Genomic DNA, 11,718 nt, shown 5'->3' with positions numbered 1-11,718 from the left:
GAACTCGGAAAGGGGTCTAAACGCAGTAACGGGATGTAAAACCGGCCGAGAAAGGTGTGCGTCTAATCGGTGTATAAAAATTCAGAAACGGGTGCAAAACCATAAAAGGCGTCCAAAGCTCAAAAGGGTGTAACATCCGAATAGGGCTCTAAAACTGCGATAGGGCTCTAAAACTGCGAAAGGGTCTCAAACTGCGATAGGGGTCTAGAGAACTTAAACTATGAGAGACGACACTCAAAAGTACTGAGTTAGGCTAAATCCTCCAGTCTTGAATACTACGGCATGTTTAGCCGCCATATTAGATATTTGGCGAGTGAGAGGCCGAGAGACTCAGGCTAAATACTGAGTCACACTGTTGTCAGCGTAATTTTTTGTTTTGTGTGATCCCAAACAAATTAGCAGGCAAATTATATAATTATAGTGGCCATAGAATTCCTGAGCATGAGCAACGTAGTATCCGTCTATCTATCTATCACATCTTTTTTTAAAAACTATAAATGTTATTTGCTAATAGTAAACAAAAGCTATGGATTGAAAAAATCGTCAGCCTTCTGCACTATAATGAATGATATTGCCTATGTCATTTTTGTAATTTTGAGAACAAGAACAAAATGTGGTTCAAGCATGCATCAGTTACGTTATCACCCTATTTCGGATTATTCCTTTCATTTGTATCATTATCATTTGTTCTCAGTCCAAAGATTGGTGAATAAATATGTTCAAATGCATGCTTGAACCATTATTTTGTACTGTTCTCAAAATTATAAAAAATGACGAACTGTATTTTGAGCACCGTCGGCCTTTAAAGTTTACACGGGAGAGGTAATAAAAATGAAAATAAATAAATACATGATTAAATGAACAAAACAGACAAATAATAAATAAATAAATAAATAAATACAAATAATTAATTAATTAATTAATTAATTAATTATTAATTAATTAAGAAAGAAAGAAAGAAAGAAAGAAAGCAAGAAAGAAATAAAGAAAAAAGAAAAAGAAGAAAAAAGGAAAAGATAGAGAGAAAGAAAGAAAGAAAAATAAAGAAATGAAGAAAAAATGAAAAAGAAACAAAGAAAGGAAAGAAAGAAAGAAAGAAAGAAAGAAAGAAAAAAAGAGAAAAAGAAAGAAAAAGAAGTAAATAACTAAATAAATAAATAAATAAATAAGTAAATAACCATGGTATTAAGAAGGGTTCATTGTATTTAGTCACTTTATTGTTTCTAATTTTTGACAAATTACCAACCATTTTGGAACATCTGTCAAATTTTAGGAATCGATAAGAAGCAGCGATTTATGCCGGGTAATACTCAGGGAGCTAGGACCACTGTCTGTGCACCCCACAGGACCAAACCAAACCAACTTTTTAGGTTCCTGAGATGACCCCAAAACATAATGGGGATGTTCCCAAAAATATAAACTGGCCCCCAAAGGGGGTAAAAGGTCATCGAACTTTGCATAGGGTCAAAATTTTAAACTTGCTCAAATTGTGTTAAAAATCATTCCAATGTAGGCCTATTCCCCTAGTCACAAGGATTCAGAAAATGTATAGTTTGACATATCTAGGACGTATTGTCTTGGGGCCAGTTTATATTTTTGGTTATATTTTTCTGATTATGTTTTAGGGTCATCTTTGGAACCTAAAAAAATTGGTTTGGTTTGGTCCTATGGGGTGCACAGAAAGGGTCTTAGCTCCCTGAGTATATTACGGAGCACTGCCTAATACCTCAAACGGGGTGAACATCCCGTTTGGCGAATTACTGAACTGGTCGCGCGACGTTATCCTGAGAAAAATTTGTTCGTTCGTACATGTAGAAGACCGGTCAGTGGGATATTGAAATGGCCGTGTGTCCGATTTATTATCATGCATGCATGTTATCGTCTACGACTGTGGAAACTGGCCAGAAACTGCAAGTTCGTGTAAATCCCGTCAATTTACGAGTCTTAGTTCATCATCATTCAGACTGAATCAGGAGTAGAACTAGGTAAGCTTAAAAATACTTGTTACTTATCATGCATCCCTGGTGTATATATACATGTCACTGCTGTAGTAGAATTGAATTGAAGAATTCCAATTGAATGAATGCAGCTTTCAACATCTGCACTCAATCCAACCGCGATCGTATATTGCGTATTTCAAACTACAACGCGAACGCACAACCTTGGATACAATGCTAACCAATCACGAGTGCGTTGGCATGGTTGGAGTCACTTCCGCGTTACTCACGCACAGTCGCATACGCTGGCGTACATCTCGCAGTGTACGCAAAAATTTGTCACGCTATAGTGAAAGCTGCGTTCATACATACACGCTATATAACAGCACGCGTGATTGGTCGAGAGTCGGTCATAAACAGCGTTTATGCCCGGTGTCCCGGATGTGATATCGCCGGGTAGGGAAAATGCAAGGAAAATCATGTTTTTTAATAATGTTACTTGTAATTTTTTGTTATTATTTTGATGAAATAAGAATCACAAAATGTTCTGGTATGTATGAACGGGGTTCATTCATATATTTTCATGACTAAACGGTTGTTTATGCCCTCGGGCCGCAAGCGGCCCCTCGGGCATAAACAACCATTTAGTCATGAAAATATATGAATGAACCCCTAATTCATTCAATTGGAATTCCCACTATAGTATAGAGCCTCTCTGCCATTGCCCAATAGCACAAGTAATTTAGCTGTTACACTATATTACCATCATCACTTGTTGAGCTCACATGCCATACCAACTCCACTACACAAGTAGCAATATTTAGGTATCCCAGGCAAACCTTAGTTAACACATTTGCTAGTCAGCGAAATTCGCCGAGACCGGGGCCCAAACACAATGCATATTTACATAGAAATTTGAATTTTTTTCGAGAATAGGTCGGTGAAGGAAACCTAGGCCTACATAAATATGTTTTCTATACTTAACTTGACCCAAATATATGATTTTTTATGGTGATAAGGGGCTGTGCAATAATTATGAGCCCTGGGGGGAGGGTAAAATTGGGGGGGGCAAGAATTTTTTGGCGAGACGAAAGGGGGGGCAAGCAATTTTGGCAAGCCGAGAGGGGGGCATAAGCGATTTTTGCACGCATTCACGGGGCACCTTTTAATAAAATGCTTTAAAAGGTTTAGGAAAATGGTACGGAAACGCTTAAATATGCAAATTTTCCTGCGCGCTGCGCTCGCAACATACATCTAGACCATTTAAAGTTTGGAATTTGCGATCCCAAAAATTTGGCATGTTCAAGGGGGGGGGGCAAAGAATTTTTGGCGGGCCTAGAGGGGCAAGCGATTTTGGCGGGCCGAGAGGGGGGCAAGCGATTTTTGGCGAGCCGTTCGAAATTTTATCTCCGGGGGCTGATAATTATTGCACAGCCCCTAATCAAGTCGCACATGGAATTATAGAGGATTTTATAGCAGTTCCATTAAAAAGCTGCTATCGCCATGAGACTAAGATCTAGAAACACCCCGAAATGCCGTTTTGGTGAATTTTGCTAGCTGAATCTTTTTGATGAAAGTCAGTATTTGACAAGATGTAACTTTGCTACGGAAAGTGCTATGAAAAAAAGGTTTTCAGTTTTGGCTTTGTTTACTCAAGGGCTTTAATATATAAAATGATGCAATTTGATGGCAAATTTGAATTCACCTAGCATACCTACAATATTTCCAACATATTAATAAACTGGGGTTATCACACCCGTACCCATGGCTCCGTAATCGTACCCGTGGCGTAGTCCCGTACTCACACCTTCTTTTGGCTTCAGACCCGTACCCTTGCTCGAGAAGTCTAGCCAAAATTTGCTCACCGATAGCTTCACATTCTAGGCTAGAGACCAAAATCTAGTCGGATTCGACTTCTGATTGGAAGTCCAGAAGTAAACACAGTCGATCACAACAGGCGATCGCATCAAAACTGTTGCTAAAAGTACACTTCAGCAAAATTTTAAACTGTCCAAAATAGGCAAATCTTGCTCAAAAGATACCGTTGACTCATCAAATAACTTTCATCCAAATTTCAACATTAACAGAATAAATAACCTCCGGTGCAAAAAAGTGCACCGCTGTCCGACCGAAAAATGATAGCAATGTACTCTAGCATTGAATGCGTAACTATCGTGTGCAAATTCGAAGCTAGAGTTCTCGAGCAACCGTTCCCTGTACCCGTGGCTTCGGACCCGTACCCGTACTCATGAACTGGGACCCGTACTCATGGCCGGGACCCGTACCCATACCCATGGAGTACGGGTACCATACATACATGGCTAAATGCATGCAGGAAAGTGAGAGTCAGACTGAGCTAGATCTACTCTCACTTCCCATTCATGAATCCCACTGCACTGTGAGTCCTACATGTATATCATAATCAAAACAAATCTAGGTTACATGGGATGGGGTTGGGTGGGGAGTAACACATTAAGCCAGATAGCCAGTGCCCTAAATTTTAGCCTGGCCCAGGGCCATGAAAAAGGTAAATATGGTCATGGCTACACAGAATGTGTATGCTACATACAGTGTAGATACCTACATTGTGACAGCCTCCAGCCTGATGTGCACACTTTATGCCACCCATATACATAAAAGTTACATGTCGCATTCAATTGTACAGAAAAAAAGCATCAAACTGAAAAAACATTTCAAGAAATTGTTTTTGTGGTGAATTTCAAGTTATCGTGTTCATAGCTTTTATTCATCATTTTAATATTCCCCATCGGAATAAACTCCCCTACATGCACAAGTGCACAAATGAAACACTACATGTGACTGGTGTTAGCAGTGAACACTTTCCGCCATGTACTTGGGATCACAGATTCTGTGTTGGAATAGTGCATCTGAGTCACATCCATGGTCACATGAATAGAGAGTTCCTGTACCTGTAAACACTGAGAAATTTATGATTTCTAGGAGCTTATCTATAGGTTAAGTATTAATAAATATTGGATATAAATCCTGATGTAGATAATTAATGATAATAATTATATTAAAGGGGCATTTCGTGATCCACAGCCTCATCCCCCCACTTTTCTCAAAAAAAGTTGAGATTTTTATATCGCTGGAAACCTCTGGCTACATAATGTTTATGTTCAAAATATTTCTTGCAAATTAATTTGTTTTGCAAAGATATCGTGAAATTTGAATTTCGTTCTGGTGCACCAGAACGAAATTACAACGCATTGTCTATGGAGCAGTGTAATACACATAATCATGCATAACTCGCAAACGCAAAATCGGAATCAACTGAAATTTTGGGAATAGGCTTTTTTCGTGGATATGTACTGAAAAATGTCATAAAAAGAGGATGCTAGGATCACGAAATACTCCTAAAGCTATAATTGGATATAATCTGGTGTGTGCCAGGGATGTGTGGATGTGCATGAAAAGCTTTGGAAAATTGACAATTACCGTATTGGTCCGAGTATAGTCCCACCGTTTTTAGGTGAAAATTTTTTCACAATTGGGGGTGGGATTCAGTGTTTGTACTCTCTCTGGAATTTGGTTGTTCCAAATGAAGCATCTGCATCCAAAATTGGTCCAATTTTGACTCAGCAATTCTCCAAATTGACTTTATTGTAATGTAACATTTCAAATTTGTGTGCGCCAAATATAGTTTTCACTGGGACAAAATTGAGATATACAGCCTCAGAGTAAACACTGGTGGGATTATACTCGAATTTCAAAAAAAAAAAAAGTTTCTTTTTTTTTGGTTTTGGAGTGTCCCTACTTAAGGTTTTACCGTCGTTACTAAACCTATCGACGAAATTGTTTTAAATTGACATATTTTGTACATTAATATGTGTAGATAATAAATCAGGAAAAAAAACAGGGGGTGCCGGACCTCACTTTTGAGCTACAGCCGTTTTAAAAGAGGTGTACATTTCCAAAAATCTCTGTACACTTCAATGGCAAAATCAGCAATTTGCCCAAAATATATCACCTTTTTGCGTTGTATAAAAAATTGTCGAGACAAAATTTTTTAATTTTATATATGTTATGAAAAAGAAAAAGCTCTGTAAAATCGCGCAAAAAAAATTGGGGGTACCGGACCTAGTTTTCGCGTAAATTGACCAAAATAGGTCAAAAATGCATTTTTTCTGCGACACCATGCGTAGTTAATTGCGTACATGGATATTTTGGTGCGTGCCAACGCGCTGGTATGAAGCGCGATCTGATGCCGGATCAGCGTTCATTTACGCATATGGCCACAAAAAGGAATTGTCTGTTTACGCAGGAAATTTTTCACTGTAAAAAAAAGTTCCCTAAGATAGGCCTACTTAGGCTAAAAAGTGTTCATAATTAGGAACATTTATAAATATGATGTCGACTATTAAGGCTAAGAATATCAAAAAATTCTTAGCCTAATTCTAATTTGGTGTATTTTGGTCACAAGCGGGTGTAAGAAAGACTCCCATTCTGCAAAGATATTGGGCCAAAGAGTAATCAAGTTACACAAAGTGAGTTATTTTCAGCTTTATGTTCACCTGACTCGAATGACCAAAAAGAGGATTTATTAAACATGTTAAAGCGAAGCGTTTGACACCATGGGCGGAAGCGTTTGACTATAATAGGCCTACAATTATTATAGGCATAGGCCTACTTAGCATGCTTAGTGCCTTTACCGAGAGGAAAACCTTTTGGTCACAAAAACTATAGGCCTTCGGAATTATCTCGAGGTGGATTCATATCATCAATTGTTGCAGTTCAATTTAAAGCAAAGTTAAACGCTGGGTTGCCTATAGCTGTAGAAAAACGTTTGGCCAATTATGATATCATTTTTGTAAATGTATGACACATGTTTTTTAAACTAAATAGTTTTGATGGTGTTGTCTATATCGCATGCATTATGAAAATAACAATCAAAAACATTGAACACTTGCTGCAAAACATATTCTTAGTTGGAACAATGTTGCCAAAATAATATATGTCTACAATAACATTTTCACATGTTTTTAATATTGTTGTAGCGTGTTTCATTATGAAACGTTCTACAAACGTATAACCTTTAATACGCCAATATACCGTAGTGCTTACCCAACATTTAGGCCAAAATATTATTAAAACGAATTAACAAATTTACCCAACACTCGTTTAGGCCTAATGTTAAAAAAAACCTGATTCTGTGTTTGTTTGGTAGGCCTATAACTTCATACCATCTATTGGACCCTACTGTCGTAGGCCTACTTTGGGGAGGGGTCCAGGTCCGTTATTACTGGAAGCACGCTGGCAAGATTTGGTTTGTACATGTTGTATATTTAACATATTAGAAGCGACCACTTTTTTTGCGCTCAGCAAACATTGTTTTCTTTATTTTTTGGCCCTAGTTATCGCCGGTGCGCAAAAATAGCATTGACACGCACAACACGCATCGTTCTCTGCGATGTCTGCAACGCAACGCAGAACACGACGCGGCGTACGCACGCCTTGAAAACAGGCGCAATAGTCAAGTCGAATCGGCTGACGACGGTAAAACCTTAAATAGGCAGTCGTACCATAGAGTTAAATGCTTCGACTGCCATAGAAAGCAGTCGAAGACATTTAAAATTGCCAGTTGCACTTGCAGTAAATTATGCAGTCATGTAGTTGAGCCTGGGAAAACAAGTATTAAACTAGAACAACTGTGCCCTTTGCAAGGGCACGAGGTAAATTAGGTGGATGATTGTGACGATCTGATCAAGCAGCAATACTGTGCTGGATAAGATTAATTTTTGAAATAAGACTGTTTCATTAATTGTAATTTTAATATACATTGATCATGGAAAGCTGCCATTTTGAAAACTTGACCTTTGACCTCTGTATGACCCCTTAATGACCTTAAATGAATTTAAAAATATTTAAAACATGTTTAAAATGTCATAAAGATCATTGCATTTAAATTTCAGCTCAATTGGAACATTTTGAAAAACTTGACCTTTGACCCCTTTATGACCTTAAATGAATTTTAAAATATTTCTAAAATCTTTAGAATGTCATAAGGATCATTGCATTTAAATTTCAGCTCAATTGGAACATTTTGAAAATCTTGAACTTTGACCCCTTTATTACCCCTTAATGACCCTCAAACTTAAATAGATTCAAAATAGGCAGTCATATGGCATGTATGGAAGACAAAATAGGCAGTAAATAATTTAGGATCTACCACCAAATAAATCTGGGTATCATCAGCATGGTATTTTACATTATGCTGACGAGTGCAGGGAGATTCTTCCTGGTTGAAGGTATACAGGGATGTGCCACGGTTTTGGGGTACCTTTTCAGCGATTTTGGTATATCCATGAGTGGAGACCAACTGACCAATGCGCCCAATTGGGTGCATATTGTGTTTTTTGTGGAAAATTGGTATACTGGGTGGCAAAAACAGCTACCCCCGGTATAAAAAGTACACATTTTTTCAAAGACCCCCCTCCCAGTGGGAGTGCTGTACCTAAAATAGACAAATTTGTTCAAAGACATTTTGTATTTGGTATTATATAACTCATACAAAGTTTCTTGTCATTTGATTGGCCCACTACTATGAAATTTCTGCTATTTTTAACGGCCAGCTCTTGCACACCGCGTCTGTGCAATAGTCATTTTTCCATTGCACGGATGCGGAGTTGCCATAGCAACGCTGTCAGACGTGCGAGCGTATAGCGTGAAGTTTCCCCTTTGACTTGCTAATAGGTGCGGGTGTTGCTTCTAAAATAAATATCGCATTTAGATATCTTTTGATTTATTTTGTGTTCCTGGTGATTTATAAAATTAAGTGGAAGCAATGGAACTTAAGATAATGAGTTTGAATGTTTTTATTTGTTCAATGGAAAAATATTTTCATTCGGTGAAATATGAACTGTTTCATTCAACTCGGTAAAAGCCTTGTTGAATGGAACATTCCATATTTCACTTCATGAAGATATTCATAGCTTTGAACTCGGTAAACATTCAATGCTTGTATACTAATCATTTACTTTAGGCTAGGCCTCCCATGTAATTTTGGGGTAGGATTCTTTTACATACATCATGATTATGGTAAGTACAGCAGGGAGTTCAGCCCAATTTCAGAAACCTAAAAAACATGTTTGTTCTTGTAAAATGTTGCCACATTTTTTTATTTTTTGAATTTTCATAACTAGGTTTCAGTGATGTCAACTTGAAGTGAACTGTACAGTTACAGCAACTACTTTCAGGAGATGTTCATTGTTACTTCAAATCATGGTGTATAGAGAACTCAACCTAACTGTGAACCTGACTGCAACATCAAAAATCTGGTATGTACAATGAGCTTAGTAATCTTTTTTTATTGGTTAATAAAAGGATTAGGCCACAAAGGTCTAATGTAAATGAATGTATACCTCACTTTAAATGGTCTATTGAAGGTCCAGAATACTTAGTCATTGATCCCTGTCTAGGTTTTCACAAGTTGCACCTGCAGCTACCTACTTGCAGCTGAATTGTACTTAGCTCTGTATATATTATATGCAAAAATCAAATGTGCTAATTTCAACATAGTCATATTATTTCAACTTTACTGGATAATAAATTGAGTATCATAAGGCATTCAAATTTCATAAGAATCATTCTTTTCTAACTTACCAATTTGGGGCCTGGAGATAGAAAGTTAGGGCCCTGTGATAGAAACTTAGTATTAAACTTGGGTCCGACTTAGTAATTTGGGTCACTGACTTAGTAACTCAAGGCCCAAGCTTAGTAACACAGGGCCCCAACTTAGTAACTCAGGGCCCCTAGTTACTAAGTCGGGCCCTGAGTTACTAAGTCTGGGCACAAACTAATAATTTGAGGCCAAAACTACTGAATCGGGCCCAAGATATTTTTTTCTTTCCATGGCACTTTGTGGGCTCAGCAGGGTTTACTTTAACACACAAAACATGTGTATTAGTCCCAAAGTCCAATGCGTACAAAATCTTGAAAACGTACGCGTTCAGATATTGCAAGATTTGAATAGAGAAACACCCGATATTGTGCATTTATTCTCGGCTTTTGGCATTTAGGACCTACTCCCGATATGTAGGGCCCATCAAATTTTGTCAGCATCGATCCATGTATGTTTTAGTGATTGTGAGTCTCTAAAATTGCATAGTGTCAGTTTGAAATCTTGCTTCTTGCAAATTGGGTTCGGTCCTTTTTTCTGTTTAAATGATGCACCAAATATGTCTTCAATTGGACTTTAAATGTCTTGAAGTATAGTGAATCCAGCACCTTTTGGGTAAAGAATAAGTTTATGGTACAAAAAAACTTTGCCATTTTGAAGCTAAACTGTTGAAATATGGTGCAAAAGTGGAATAAATTTGCACTTTGGGGGCTAAAATGGCCAAATATGAGGATAATTTGGGGGATGGTTGTATGGACCATCCCCATGGCAAAATATTGGGGAGATCCCCCCCCCCTCTGGATCTACGCCTATGGCTCCAAAAACACACATATTGTTAAAAATGTCTTCAAAAATAATATTATAAAAATACCCCATGAGCAATGTTTTTGACTCCTTCAGATGAAAAATTTACAATTGAAAGGGTCAAAAAATTTGAAAATACCCCTTCAGCAAAATGCTTAAAGAAAACCCTGGGGCTCAGTAGGTTGTTCAATTTAATATTGGTGAGAAAAATGTATTTAAACATTTTTAATTGATATTTTGGTTTATTTTACAGATGAAATTTGTACTGGAACTGGAAGGAACCACCTGCAGCAACACAGCAGCAAGCTAAAGCAAGAGAAAGATCGAGATGATGATAGTGATGATATGTGTAAACTTCCAGGATCTGTGGTGTAAATCACATTTAAATTTGAGGGAAAAACAATTGACAGAAAAAGACAACTTGTCAAGAACATGGCAGGTAGGGCCTACATGTAGGCCTACCTATCAGGCACTAGTAGACATCACCTGCTGAATTTGACCAACGGGGTTCTTCAAAACATTTTGTGCAAGGATGTGCCACTGCCACACAGACTAATGGATGCTGACATTAAAAAAAAGCACCAAAATTTGCCTAAATTAGGTGCTTTTAAAATTTGCAATATAATACACATTTTATGGCAAATGATTAAAAATTGATATACAACAGTCCTCAAAGTAAACTTTCCAAATCTAATGATATGTACTTAAAGTGTATCTGTATGTAACTGGGATGAAAAGCCGACGATCCATTGAAAATTTTGACCGTTTGTAAATTTGTATTGAAGATATGGATTTTTTTTCCCAAAACACCAAAAATTAGGTCTTTTTACGAAAAAATGTATATCTTCAATATGAAAGGTCAATATTTTCAACTGATCGTCGGCTTTTCATCCCAACTACATACACTTTAAGTACATATCATTAGGGACTGTTCACAAACACTTGTAAGGGGGGCCTGATGCAAAAAAATTTCATCACAAAATTTTTTGGGGCCCCCCTTTTGATTATGAATATTATGGGTCAACCCCATAGAAAAAAGCATATAAACTTAATTTTCCAGGAAAATGTGTGGTCATTTTTTTCAGGGCCCCCCCTTAGGAGGGTTAAAATTTTCAGGGCCCCCTTTTTTACATCAGGCGCCCCCTTACAAGTGAACGGTCCTTAGGTTTAGAAAGTTTACTTTGAGAAGTGACTGTTAAATATCAGAAATTTAAAAAATATCAAATTTTAATAATTTGTCATAAAATTTGTATTATATCGCGAATTTCAAAAAATTAAAATTATTTGATATCAGAAGGACATTCCTCATATCCAGAATGGGGATGGGGAATTTTGTGT

General features: G+C 37.3%; 1 long non-coding RNA gene across 1 annotated transcript; it reads left to right on the top strand.

The window, feature by feature from the left end:
• Positions 1-1,773: 1,773 nt before the first annotated feature.
• Positions 1,774-11,353, top strand: LOC140137848 (uncharacterized). Its single transcript, XR_011856905.1, has 3 exons — positions 1,774-1,985; positions 9,101-9,235; positions 10,634-11,353. It is a non-coding gene; the product is annotated as an uncharacterized lncRNA (long non-coding RNA).
• Positions 11,354-11,718: the final 365 nt, after the last annotated feature.

The sequence above is a fragment of the Amphiura filiformis genome, chromosome 17 (genome assembly GCF_039555335.1).
Source record: "Amphiura filiformis chromosome 17, Afil_fr2py, whole genome shotgun sequence".
In the NCBI taxonomy this organism is placed as follows: Eukaryota; Metazoa; Echinodermata; class Ophiuroidea; order Amphilepidida; family Amphiuridae; genus Amphiura; species Amphiura filiformis.
This window is presented reverse-complemented; position numbering and strand designations above follow the sequence as displayed.